Source organism: Chanos chanos, chromosome 8, assembly GCF_902362185.1.
Source record: "Chanos chanos chromosome 8, fChaCha1.1, whole genome shotgun sequence".
NCBI lineage: Eukaryota > Metazoa > Chordata > Actinopteri > Gonorynchiformes > Chanidae > Chanos > Chanos chanos.
Genome location: NC_044502.1, coordinates 13,568,006 through 13,582,941, shown reverse-complemented (window position 1 = coordinate 13,582,941; position 14,936 = coordinate 13,568,006).

The window sequence follows — 14,936 nt, the reverse complement described above, 5'->3', positions numbered from 1 at the left end:
CTGTCAAAAAAAAAAAAAAAAAGTTTATTCATCATGATACAGCAAAAACTCATGATAAAAACTCATCTTTTCAAACTTCAAACCATTATGAATTTAACCAAAAAAAGTATCATAGATAAAAGAATATTTGGTCTAAAAATGTGAGATCTCTCTTTAAAAGTGCGATTAGGAATTCACAAAATATTCCCCCATCACCAGGATTTTTCAGGGGGATTTTTCTTCAGACACTTGCTGGCCAGAGAGCATAACTATGAACTGGGGGGAAAAAACAGTCAGTATGGGCCTTTACATGTAAGGTGTCCAAGACCAAGAGAACATGTAAAATCAGCTCCTGTTGATCAGTGTAACTTTATTTATAAGGCTTACAAAAGGTATAAACTGATCCCAGATCAGGACTCTTATCCTGATAAGAAATGAGTTAAGTACAACCCCTGTTAACAGAAACGATGAGAAGGAAATAAGCAGTCTTTGAATGGCTGGGTAAATCTCTCTCTCTCTCTTTCTCTCTCTCTCTGTCATGATTGTGTCTCCACGGCTGCTAACCACGTCGTGGAACGGGATCTGTGCAACGTGCCTTGCTATCTCAAAGTGAGCACACCGATAAGGAATGCCTCCACGACACGACTCAAACTCCCCCAACCAAAATGGCCGTCATCTGTCAGAGAGAAATTTTCATCATTACGCTGCGGAGGAAGATGCAATCACCCCCTTGCGCTGCCGCCCAACCTCAAAGCTTGGTGATGACATAAAAGGGAGCTTTTTTTGAGTCGCCAAACAGCAACTCTGTTATTGATGGTTACACAGGCACCCAGATTTCAATAACGTAGATCCAAACCTTATCTTCAGACATGGCTATGGTCTCAGCCACTGAAAGAGAGAGAGGCAGACTGTCCTCTCTCATCCATCAAACCAGCCACCCCCACCCGGTCAGATCTACCCCACCCCAAACACCCCCCCCCCCTTTTTTTTTTTTCCCCCCGCTGGAGCGCTTTCGTCACCTCCATGGCAACCTGTGTAACAAGGCCAAACTGTCCAAACAAGAAGGTTCTGTGTAATTCAACTGACCTGTTATATGACAGGAGCGACTAACTGTAAAAAGTTAGCAGCATGTCAGATAGTCAGCATGGCTATTTTAAAAAAAAAAATACTATATTTTTAATGTTTGGGTATTTTAGTTCTAAAACAGATTTATTTCAGATTTTTCAGGGGTTTATTTTTCTGATAATCAGTTTAAATCAGCACAAGGCTAAAGAAAATTCCAGTTCTGATCCCTCTCTATGCAACCCTTCCTCCTCTCTTTAAACCTTCCGCACCCAGGGGAATCGCCTCGTATTACGGGGGCTAACCAGCGAGTCACGTTCATTCCGCTCTCATTTTCCATCCCCTCAATGACCTGTTCTTTCACTCCGCCAGCAGGAAGAGGGGACATTATGCATCACAGACCATTTCAGTGCCCCCTCCCGCCCCGCAGAGGAGAAAAGCTTTCTCCTAAGAATTAATCTCAGTCCAAACACCAGTACAAACACTTCCGTGTTGTAGAACCCGTTTTATTTGACGATGAAAAATTTAGGTCTTTGATTGGGTGACTTGCAACGTACAGGTACGAGGTCTAACCTGTTTCCCCTTTTCTTCTTCTTCTTTTTTTTTTTTTGAAGAAAATCGATCCATCTAATCGAGCAAGGGTAGGGCCTCGCCTTACATACACAGAGTTTCAAACCGCTGACGTGTGATGTGTAAATGCGAGTCTTTGATGTTGCTCGCACTAACGATAAGCTGGAATTGCCAGACAAAGGTTAGACTTAAGCGAAGCTCTGCCATAATCGTGTTTCTCTTCTTCATAACAGTTCCAATAGATGGTGCAACATTCTCCGGACTGGCGTGGAATTTCCTCCGATGCTCGTGTTTGTATAAAAGAACTTGGACACGGGCAACACTATAGAAACGGTTATTTCGCAAACGATTATTTATCGTTTGAGAAATTCTGCAATTATTTCATTAGTGAGTTGCCAAGTGTTTGGAAAAATTAAAATACCGGATTTTGACAACGTCGTGACACAAGATTTGTTTTTTCACGATTTTCAGGAGAGTGGCAGAATTCACAGAAAACTTAAAGTAGTTTACATACAGGCCTATATGTCTGACTCGCTAATCACTTTCAATAAAACAAATAAACCGGAAAGGTTGAGGGCGCTTTTGTTTCTGGTTAGGCTATGTGAGCTTCTTGGTTTATGTTTCGGCAACAAATGTTATTTAGCTGTCATGGGGAGACTGCAAGGGCATGACCGGGCGCGAGTGAATTTGCGTCAGTCTGTCGTGATCCAAGGGCAAGAGTGATACAATTCTCAGCAGATGAAAGCGAAAGAGCCGCTAGTTACTATAAAATGTTTGCCGCAAGGGTTCAGCCAGCGTCAGAAAAGAACGCCGCCGTTGAGATCTCCGGCTGCGTTGAAGAGCTGCCTCCCCGGGCCCCGCTAGCTCTCCAACTCTGGCAGATTGCCAGCCTTATCGGACGACGGGCTGGCTCCCAGTCTCTTAAAGCGGCAGTAAAACGTTTTATAATATCCGTCGTCAAGGGTGAAACTAAACCCGGGTAAAGGAGCACACCCTTTTCTGCAGAACGTATCTTAAAAAATAAACGCGTGTCAAACGAAACATCAGTTGGTCGTGCTTTAAAATAAATTTACGAAGCAAGAGTTCCTATTAAGAAGTCCTGACCCAGGGTGCGAGAGCTTTCGGCCGATAGTAATCGCCCTAACCGAGGGACAATGTCCTGGTTGCGCTTCTAGCTTACGCTGACGTATAAAACGTTGGAAGAGAACAAAGCTTTCGGGAAGCCGTGCACAATTTAACTCCATACTTGAGGGCATTTCTTTTGAAAGCTCGCGTAGCTCTAGACGATCGCATAAAATAATCAATTACCGGTCTAAGTCAGAGTTTTCTACAAACGTGTTCAAACGGTTTTAATTTTCACTTATAAAGCATGTGCAAAGTACAGGCTATACACAGTAAATGTACTTTTCTCAAAGAAAGAAAGAAACCGTTGTAGTTTTTCCCTTTGCTTTCAGGACTGTTTCCCGATATGGTTAGACTGCTTTGTCTGAGCCGACAATCGCAATCGATTTTATCATGATAACGCTCACACCGCTTTCCGTTCGAGGAGAGTGAGGGAGAGAGAGGGAGGGAGGGAGCGAGAGAGAGAGAGAGAAAGAGAGAGAGAGAAAGAGACGCTCCACTAGACACGCAGCCCACCATTTCCTCGCGCAGCGCAAGAGTCAGACAAGGAGGTTCTCAGGCGAGTGAGCGCACGGAGGTTGTATGGAATGTAGACTTCAACGGTACCACCGCAATCTCATCTATTTCTTTTTTCTCTCTTTACCATGAGTCACCGAGGTCCAATTTAGCTATTTCTAGACATATTTTTTTCTAGCCTAGCCAGTAGAGGGGTCCTTGCAACAAGAAAACAACAGTACATATTATCGACCTGTATAGAGGCCTTTCACGTGGCTTTCTGGGACGTAAAAGATAACAAAAATACCCGCCTGACTATTTCAAGATCGATCGTGAGGGGACCGACAGGCGGGCTTTCCGGTTATTATTTCATTATACGTGGTGCCGTCTAAAATAGTCAAACGTCCTTATTTGTCTGGAAATATGAATGCGGAGTATGACTCATTCGGGGCAACTGGCACCCCGTACCGTCTGCCCCACAGGTCAAACGAGATGTTGGCATAAAATAGAACGTGAGCACTGCCTCGCTGTCACTACAACTGTCACCAATAAAACTGGACTGTCCGATGTTCAAGATAGCAGACACGGGGCTCGTCTTTGATCTTATCGTAGTAGTTAGTTTTATTATGCCGTTTACGATCTATCTGTCTCTATATAGTATTATAAGTATTTACTTTTGGCATGTTATATTTGACAGCATAAAAAAGATTCGACTTTTTACGGTGTGACGAATCCTTAAGTCGCTGCGTATCACTATGTATAATTCGGGACCTATCAACAGTTCTCAAACTGCAGTCTAAACTTTGTGACTTTCAGGGGACAACGAAAAGGAACTAAGATCGTCATGTTTCAAGTAAGGGTACTGTCGGCTGAAACGAGAGGCACAAATAGTTCAAGCCTTCAGTTCAATACTTATGTAGGCCTATACTATCTCTTTGATCGACGTTAACTGCCTCATCAACCTTAGTTTAACTGCTTTACCTGAGCCAAACCTCATTACAGTTCGCGATTCACGATCACTGCTTCTGTTCAACTTTTGTATCGAAGCATTGCCTTCAAAGCATGTACAAAACTACCACGCGGACTTCTTGAATGGTCATGACTCGTGTCTTGGCATTCTGAGGCTTTGAATAACAGTAAAATAAGAATTTCTTTACCACGCCCCAAAACACACACACACACACACAAACACAGCCTTAATCAAACCGGCTCTGATCTGTTATAATGAAAGCATGTGACTTCAACTTTTATAGCGTTTGAGTCTGCTTACTCTGAGACATTCACGATTTCGTTGCATTTCTGGCATTCTACTTTGGCGCTCTGTGCTGAAAATGCAGCGCTAAAGAAAACAATGTGTAGGCGTCGCTCTGAGAGCGCAGCGATCCGTGCACGCGGAGCTCCTGCTGCGGCACAAAAGCTCTGTGAAGCGGAGAGAAGAGCTCTCCTGTTTCAGGGCCTGCCGTCCCGGGGGAGACTTGGACTGAGAGAAACTTCAATCAAACCGTGACGTCTCCAGCGGGAGCCAACTCTGAAATCCGATCTGCACAAGCTCACCGCTGTACGTTTTTCTAACGCTCACACGAATTTCAACGATCTCTGTTATTACCCACAAGGTTGGTTGGTTTGTTAAATAAATAAATAAATAAATAAATAGTCTGCAAACGGAGCCGGGTCTTCTTTTTTTAACATAGTTTCTTAAAGTGTCTCGGAGCCCCATTCACGTGTAGTATAGCCTAGCAATCCCTTCTAACGGTACGATCTTTGTGCGAATGACTTTCCAGCTGGATAGAGGAGGTGAAGGTGGAAATGGATTATCTCCGAAACGCAAAATATTTGATTTGTTATTTGATCAGATGACTTAACCAGTTTATTTCGTTTCGCTGTATAGAGCAGGCTGAAAATTTGATGGTTCTATGGAAATTTCAGAGTATTCTATCTTACATGGGGAAACTGACAAGGAATAAATAATCATTTGAAAACCACGCTGACCTCTATTTTGGAAATCAATTGCCAATCCCAATTCACCATTTCGACTAACGCTAACCCTAACCCTAACTTATTTTCACGATTCAGAGGTACATTTGCACTAGTTTTGTGAAAACAACAAGGACATTGCATTTAATGAAGAATTCATGTTCAGTGGAAGAATGATCCGCACACCAAAGGCAGAAGAGTAACCCACAGATCTTTTTGGTGTGGATGGCCCAAAGCGCGGAAACTTATAGGCCCATTCTTACATGACTTTGTCTGAAACAAAGTTAACATTGCATCCAGTCTCTCTTCACACAAACGGCACAAAACTCATATCTTGACTCGAAATAGCAATGGATTAAATTAGATTGTATATAATGGGGATAAACAATTACAAATAATGGCTTTCAAAAATCTAAAACCATGACTAAAGAGTAAATTATTTACAGATTTTGTAAGCGTCTTGTATATTCTAGTTAGTGCTGAGGATCATATCAATGTCAAGATTTGGTAAATTAAACTCAAGATAAAAGTGAAACAAAGAAAACAGCGGACCATCTCCGACAGAGGCTTCGTGTGTATTACAACAATGCCACGCTGTCTTTAATTTCCATTCTGTGCATGTTCACCACTCTCCACACGACTCACTCACGTATCACGCGAGCCTAACAGTGTCACTGCAACCATGCACGAGAGCTCAAACCGAGTCGGCTGCGCTAAAAATAAACAACACCCCCATAACAAGGTCTTCGAGACTTGGGTGGAGGCGTTGACCAAATAAACGTTCTACGGTAGACGATACGTCCTTGCTCAAGAAAAGGACTGAGATTACTGCTGGCAATTTTAACACGCAACTTGACTTTTTTGAGAAGAGTGGCGGCGCATTTGGAAGTCGTAGCACTTAGACAAAATTTTCTGCTGATGAATGGGGGACAATTTTGTTAGTTCAATGACTGTAGCGGGCTATTTGTTGAACACTTTCCACTATCCACTCATACGACTTTCGGTAAATTAGACCCCTAATACGAATAGCAAGATTATAGTGTCATGCCAAAACAAGGACTCGCGTCCCCAACTCACAGACGGAGTCGCAATGAGTCACACTTTTGTCCCACTGTAACCTGCAAAGAGCTGGTTCACGCTTGGGCATAGCTCCACATTTAAACCTCGGCAAACACGGGGAAACATGGAGAAAGCTAGAATGTGCCGTTGTTACGAACCAGTACTGAAAATAATATTAGGGGCTATACGCAACCTGAAAGGTTAAAATATAACAAACATCTACATGCTTTCCGCGAATGGATTGTCTCAGGAGGTCTATGCTGTTGGAAATATGGATTAATCACGACTGTCAGCGAGGGTTTGTTTCCATTAGGTTACCAACGAATGCTTTCTGATGAGTTAAAACCGCTTGAAATAGGAAAGGATCTAAATAGCTACAGGAAACAGTCAACTTTGCTCACACAAAAAACGATGTTTAGATAACTGTTGTTTTATTCGATAAACTGAAAGATGAAACGTTTTCTCTCGCGCATTTAGGAAAATTAACACCGTGTCGTAAGAACACATCGGTTGAGACCTGGGGGCAGGCTAAACCACACTCGCCTACGCACTGTCTCCTATACGGCTTAGACGTTCCGTTGTCTGAGGAATCTCTTCAGCGTGACTGATGATAAGTCTGTGACACTTTCATGAAACGTGTAATGTAAAACAGGTGTGCAAGCCCCTTCTGAAACATCTTTTAGTTTTGCTGATAAAAAAGAGCGGAAAAAGAAAAAGAAAAAACCCTGGTAGTTCAAAGTAGCCAAGTACTTGACCTAAAAGTGACCGATAGGTTTTGTCTGTGGACAAAGAGAGAGAAATCTGTCAGCAAACTCACAGCCCGAAACAAACAACAAATTAAGTGTTCCAAATATCTGGCAAACGTTAAGTTCCTGCGTACTGGCCAACTAATTTCCCCTGTGGCTCCGCGATGAACCAAACTGCGAACAAGTCTAGAACTGGGAGGAGACGGAGGGTCGGCCTATTAAGACATACTATTCATTTCGTTACCACGTTACCCATTAACGAGAGACGAACTTAAAATTCCACGACGTTCCGCAAGAGAACACAGACACAGTAACAACTGAACACACTAGCTTTCCCCATGTTTGCCTAACACGTGCCTCTTATTGCGCTCACGGGCAATCTTGTCAGTTCTTCATAAAACAGCGTTTGTAGCCTAAGCCTCCTCGCAAATCAGGCTTAATCATTAATTTACGTAAGATGAGAACGGAGACCCTTCCGACTAGCGTACAGACGCTTGTGGATATAAAAATGGGGGTGACCTCCAAATGCGTTTAACTGCAAAGTCGTATTCACAAGGTAGGATACCGTCATAAAAGGGCGAGGCTCAAGATCAATAGCATGGTGTGACTTATCATGAAAATGTGTTCATTAAAATGTCGGTGCAAAAATAACTCTGAATCACTCATTTTCCAAGGAAAAATGTGAATTACAGCGAAGTCAAGGACTCTGTAAAACTACGTTTGTTTTGGCTTTGGATAATAGGCTATTCGCCGCAGCAGGTCTAGCGAAAGGGGTCCGCCAACGGGAAAGTCCCTTAACATGGGAAATCATTCATTACTGACAAAAACCTACGGTCCACTGTAGTATGAAAGGATATAAACAGAATTAAGTCATTAACGGCATAAGAATACATCAGTCAAAGAACTCTTCAGCTACTTGCAGTGCAATTGACAACTGCACGTTACTCGTGGTTAAAACGTCAATAAAACATTTACGTAACAATATATCCCGAACAGACATAACCAATACACACATCTGTGGACTGTTTTAGCGTCAATACAGTTAAAAAGAACGGTTAACACAGAGCGCAATTCTGGTCAGACTCCACCAAAGCTTCCCAAGGGCTACTCCAAACTGTCGGATGACGCCGAACGTCCGCATTTGCTCTAGACAATGTGGACGCGGAGCAAACAAAAAAAAGGCACGACAACGCACCAAAACACACTGAGATGAATGAAATGCTTTCTTACCAAATTGAATTAGAGTGAAATCCGGTCTTTCTCCACAATTGTAACGATCTTCGTCTTGCTCTCTAAGTTTTTGACTCGGACAGTTCAGAACAACACCGTTTCGGAGGAGCAGACATCCCCGTTTCACGGACAAGTCTTCACCACTTACTCCTCATACACACAAATATCGTCAATATCTAATGATCGAGACAAATGAATATATCGGAATCTGTCCTTATTTTATGGAGGTCAACAGAGACGAAACAGAACTTGTGAGAATCCAAAATCTTGATGTACGTCCAATCATGGAACACTGCGATGAACAAAAGTAAAATATGAACATCCTCTGATTCAAGTTATTCCAATTTGTTTTCCTTCGTTCAAAAACAGGATAAATTCGACGTAGGTTGTACGAGCGTACAGGTGGCGAAGGTCCTTGGACTCCGATAGACTAACTAATTCAGTTAATGCCTCGCAGCGCCATGTTGGGCTCGGCAGACAACGAACACGCCGACGAAGAGTAGGTTACGGTTAGTCCTTTCGCATTTTATGAAGCGTTCGTCCTTAAAATTATTGAACTTACAATGCACACAGTGTCTTTCTGGTCTTATAGATAAATGTTCCAGATTCTTCCCTTTTGTCCTGGTTTCGTCGTTCTATTTTCTGTAGCTGAGCACACAACTAGTCTCCGACAACTGCCGCCTCTGAACGTGCAGCGGAGAATGAAAGCTAAGCGCTACTCGCTGGCTCCCAATCGCAGACTCTACCCAGAAGGCCAGTCGGGGAACCGCAATTACCATAAACCCAGTAGGCTACACCTCGCTCGACGCGCGTGTAAAATACAACACGAGAGAGCGAGAGACAGCGCAAGAGTGGGAGGGAGGGAGCGAAAATGAAGTATCTGGCTCAGCGCAGCGCAGACAGTCCGTAAACAAAATTAATCGGTGGACTTGGGGAAACCAAACAATTGACATAAATTGTTTACGCTTGAGTACAGAAGCGAGTTAAAGAAATGAGACATTTCAAAATGTTATTCTTGACCAAATATTTTCACAACAAATATTTTCACAAAAAAATCTAAGGTGTTGCCAGATATTCAGAAATTTATTGTGGGTGTTCCACAGACTTGTAGTTATTAACACAACAGTTCAAGATGTGACATGCAGTGGTTCAAATATTTACATTAATATCTTTATTATCATATTATTTAGCATGTCCAAACTGGGCATTTAAGGCGTATTGTTCTAGTTATAATAGTGTCACATTGCTTGATCTGGACTTTGAAAGAACTGTCTCATTTGCTGCTATTTAAAGGCACGTAGTCTACGTTTTTTGGCACAACGCGAAACTAATCGTCTGAGCTCGCCTTAAGTATAAACTTAAATGTCGGGGAAATGCCAGATTTTGGGTTATCACAAGAACTGAGTAAAGCTCGTCCGACACGTTGGCTATTTTAAAAGGTTCAAAGTGTATCCCGTATTTCGTAATTCCAGCACACACATAATCTCCTAACCTAGGTTTTTGACTTTAAGGCGTTAAGGCAGTTTTAAGTCATAGGCACATGGCCTGCTTTAAACGTACAACAAGAATAACCGAGAACAGGATATTATGGTTTTCACTGAGGTCTAACGGCAGGACTTCGGCGCTGGTCACTACATCTGACGGACGGCCCTCCCCCACGCTGTACCCCCGGGAAGTGACCCGGGGGTCAGTCCGCTGAGCAATGCGTTTAAAGCGCAGAGGGCTTTGCATGGTTCCCAGAGTTTGCTGTAAGTGCAGCTAAGCGGTAGAGATTCGCCGAGGGAAAACGCAGTATGTGAGCTGCCGGGCGTTACACCTCATATTTCGACTGACGATGGCAACATTGTCATATGTTTTGTGCATCACCGACTGTTACACACTTTAAGTGTAAATTTGTGCTCATATAGGCGACTGTCAAATTGCAGTGAGGATGTTCGGCTATGAACAACTAAATCCCGAAGTAACAAAAAAACAAGGCTGGACCCAAACCCACTGTCCAGTCAAAAGCAGTCTCTCTCTCTCTCTCTCTCTCACACACACACACACAATCAAGGCACCATACACCAGGCTAATATTAATTTACCAGTAGGATCCCAGAGTACAGTGAGAACTTTAAAACAGAACTTTTAAAACTCTCTGTATAATAAATTGGCTCAGTCAGCAAGGCAAAGTCTGCAAATACCCCTGTCTCCTGACAAAATATTATTTATTTGTTGTTTAAAGCAGTGAAATTACGTAGAGGCCTGGGGACTTGGCGGGTTCTTACCGAACCAATTCTACCTGATCGGCATTTCCGCTAGAGTGAACCAAGTAAATATCATTAATTGGCCAAAAGAAAAGCCTTACAAAGATCAACACAGTCAAAACTAATCAACATTTAGAAAAAAAGACTGCTTCGCAATTCGCATGAATGAAATCTTAAAACAAGGTCCAGCAGGGACCTTAAACCGAACAGCATTTCCATATTTCGACAAAAGAGAATGTTATGGTCGGCACAACACATTTTTTAAGTGAATATATATATATATATATATAAAAATATATATGCGCAAATATCCTTAATGAATTATACGTAGTTAAAAATCTCAGTCGCTTTGGTCTAGATGCGCTCAAACCGACCGCTTGAACTGCTAGTAAGCTGAGCATGTTTGTAAATGATTCCCCAGCAAAGGCATTGTTTTCTCAGAGTGTGGCAGCGAATGTATTAGAGCAGCGTTGATTTAAATGCCCTGCATTCACTAAAAATGCTAATAAATACGCAGTGCGTGCGGTGATTTTGTTGTTAATCCGATCTTAACCCCCCTTCCCCTCCTCGTTCCTCCCTAGTCCCCCTCCCAATTTACACCCTCTCCCCAACCCTTTGCCCCCTATTGTGTTTAGTGCCGGGGGCGGTATGGTGTGCGTTTCTCTCGGAGAAAAGAAGAGCAAGAGAAGAAAAGGCTGTTGAATGTCGTTGATCAGTGGCAGAACCCGTACTGCCGGTGCTGATGCGCGCTCATCACGAAATCGCCACTAGCAGACATGATCTGTCACTCCAAAATCCTTCCGCAAGCAACGTGGTGGGCCACAAACAGGGAACGGGATGGGAAGAGTGTGTAAATTGCTGCTCAAATTGGACAGATGGACAGAAATGGGTTATCCGTAATTAATCAACAGGGCCAAAGAAAGCCATTCTATAGGGTACAGCCATGCAAAATCTAAAAAAAAAAAAAAAAAACACACGATAGAACTCCTCTCTGTCTCAGCTCGGGGTTTAAGATCAACCTGTCCACTAAACGTGGATAGACGACGGGTCGGCAGCTCTGACTGACCGCCTGCTGTTACTTTACGTAATGCAAAGGAGAAAAAAAAAAAACACACACAGATCTTACCAATATATATCTATACCTACATAACACAGGCAGCATAACATAGAAAATGACAGCGAGCGGGGTCACAGTTTTTAAATATTGCTTACCAAAAGCTCAACCAATGCATTTTCTCTTTTTTCAAAATAATATGTGACATTTTAATGGAATAACGTAAAATGGAAACATTAAGAATTTCAGTACAGAATGGGTACCACCAGACATGCAAAATATTGCCCAACTAACCCACTGATTCATCGAAATACATGATCTATCGCTCCCCAAGCCAAAAAAAGCAAGCTACGGGATGAATAGCTTTTGCAACGCAACAACATCTCCACCAAGTGGACAAAATTATATGGAAAACAGAAATGTTGGTTGCGTTTTCTGCGGTTGGCGGGTCGGTGTATTCCGAAGTAATCTCCCCGACAACCGAATCGAACCGTAACAACCCAAGTTGGCTAATTCCGCCAAGATGGCTAATTCCGCTGGTGTTCACGTTATTGTTATCAAGATTTCGTGAGACAGACAGATAGATAGATAGATAGATAGATAGATAGATAGATAGATAGATAGATAGATAGATTGATGGACTAACTGGTTGATTGGATACTCACATGTTTGCTAATTGAAATTTTAGTCCGAAAAGCAATAAAGTATTTTTTCTGGACTTAATCAAAAGTGTATATTCTATGTTTATTTTATATCACAGCAACCAAAACTGAACCGGTAGAACACATTCGTCCTTGTTTTCTCTTGAATAAAACTGATCGTGAGCATATTAAGTCTTGATCTTGCTTGAAATGTCAATTCGATTGGCCACTGGTTTATCTCGCGTGGTTTTGTACGCTGGACATTTCAACAGGGAAGTCGGAAACATGACATAAATGAACTGTTTTCATATGATGTAGCCTACATGCAGTGTGGGGGAGCTACTTTGAAAGCATAGCTTTGCAAGCTCCCAATTACTGTAGGAAGCTGAAGGACAGCAAAGCAACCCTAGGGATAAATCTAGTTTTGGTTAACTAAAGCTACTTAGAAAAAGTGGTTCAAACTACTTTGTAAAAAAAAAGATCAAATTGACAATGTACATGTGATATGAAATTATAACAAAATATAATACAAAAAAGTCACATGCCAGCAAAAAATGCCACTGAACTGAGTTTACTGCAAAAAGTGCCCACTGATTCATAGGTCATACACAAACCAATAAATAAATAAATAAATAAAATACCCCACTATTCATGGGAAAGTGTGAGGAATGTCAGTTTTGGTTTTGCATACAAAGTCCATCAGTCAGTCACCTGCCTTCCAGAAACTAGAGTCCAGGTGGGGGTCTTGCACCAAGCAGGATTACTCAGTTCGCCAAGTAACTTCTAAAATAGCATGCAACAACCTCTCTGAACATTTGTTGATAAATAGCAATAATAAGTACTTATGACTAATTGACACCTACTATATTCAAGTTAGTTTTACAAATTCAGATTCAAAACATTAAAAACTATAAGCAAATATTTTTCACAGGTGAGCTGACAATCCACCTTCCTGGAATACCCCTGAGACTTAAACCTGTTCTAAACAAAACAATCCCATCTGGGCTTTTCACAAGGACAAAATTAGAAGGAATGTTATATATTTTTTGTAAACAAATGTGGATTCTGCATTATCTGAATACAGTTAAAACAGTAAAGACAAAAAAAAATTAACTTGCACCTTTTTAGACAGTTTGACCATCTTTAGCACTGGTCTAAAAAAAAATGTGTTTTGGTTGGTGGAGCTAGTCAGTGTCGTGTACTTGCTTAAGTATGGCCATGGTGATTCCTCCTCAGGCTGAGATTTGGGAAGTCTATCCACGATGCCGCTGCCACTGTGTGAGCACTGAGCAACGCCGCCCTTTTGCACATGCACTACACAAAGGTCAAGTGTGTGGTGGTGGCTGCCTGAGGAATGCATTGCCTGGGCATGCCTTCACAGCGGTCAGGATGAAAGAAAAGGGGGGTGGGGGAGGGGGGGGGCTGGTCAAACAGGGTTCAATCATAGTTCAGAAGCAATGGTTAAACAAAAATAAAAAAAAATCATTCCTTTCCTTTTATGGCCCAAAATTGTTTGTAGTTTCAGTAATTAGCTACACAAAAATGGCAAAAAAAGAAGTAATTTAACTATTTGAATCACTATGTAAATATGAATGTAGTTGAACCACCAGCAAGCTACTGCAAAATGTAGTTAAACTACTACTCAAATGACATGTTATTCACTACTAACCAAAACTGCCTACATCCAGGGTCATGCACAATCATTTACAGGAGCTAATAAAAAGGAAACCCCCTGATCTATGCCCCCCACCCTAGGACTGAAAGAAACATTATTGTACTTACTTTTTCTGTGATATGTCTTTCACCAACAGAGTACTGTATTACTGTCCATCACATGTTGTCTTTCGGGTGACAATTTATCCTTCTCCAGACTGTTTTCATGTTTCCCTGGTTTTCAGTTGTCTCTATTGCCACTAGCGGGTTTGATCCACGACCGAACAGAACTGCTATCCTGGCTGCTTGCTGTAGTTCTCTCTTTTCGTTTTTGATCAATTTTTTCCTCTCTAGGCATTATATTGCTACCAGAACGTTAGCAAACAAGTTAAAGCTTTAGACCCGTAGCGCCCGTACTGTGTGTGTTTCTCTAACCTAACTAATGATAGAAAACTTGCAGACCTAACGACAGAAGAAACTAAATATATTCATGAGGTCAAAATTATGGCCTGTAGACCCACAGTAGCCAGCTATCTATAGTGTACCATCATTGCTACGTACCTTACTAGCTAGTGTTCCAAGCACCTTCCATTTTTTAAATTGACTTCAGTTTATTATGAAAAGAAACCGAGATCACAATTTACGATTGTAGGTGACATGGGATATTCGTCGCATAACCAGTATCGTGTTTATGCCTGGTCAAAGATCAAAACTGTCGATAAACTGTAAACTGCCGTAATCAAGTGACATTAAAGTATGAAAAAAAGCGCGGCTATTACCGTATTTTGCTTATAGTTTGAATCTTGTGTTGCCAGCTGTTCACACACATTTAGTGTCGTCATGTTATATCAAATGGTGTGTCATTTACAACATCTGGAGAGGGTTTAACAAAACGACACCTGTACCCTACTCACTATCCTAACTACGCGACCCAAACGACGACAGATGTGACAGTAGAATAGTGTGGGCAGCGTACGCACTACATCTTCCTAAAACTGAAGTTCGAGTTGAAACATGTATGGCTGGGGGCGGGGGGCTGTGGCCCTTCCGCTGTCCTGGGCGTGAAGTCTACTTTACGGTGATTACGATTATGGTAATTAAGGTCT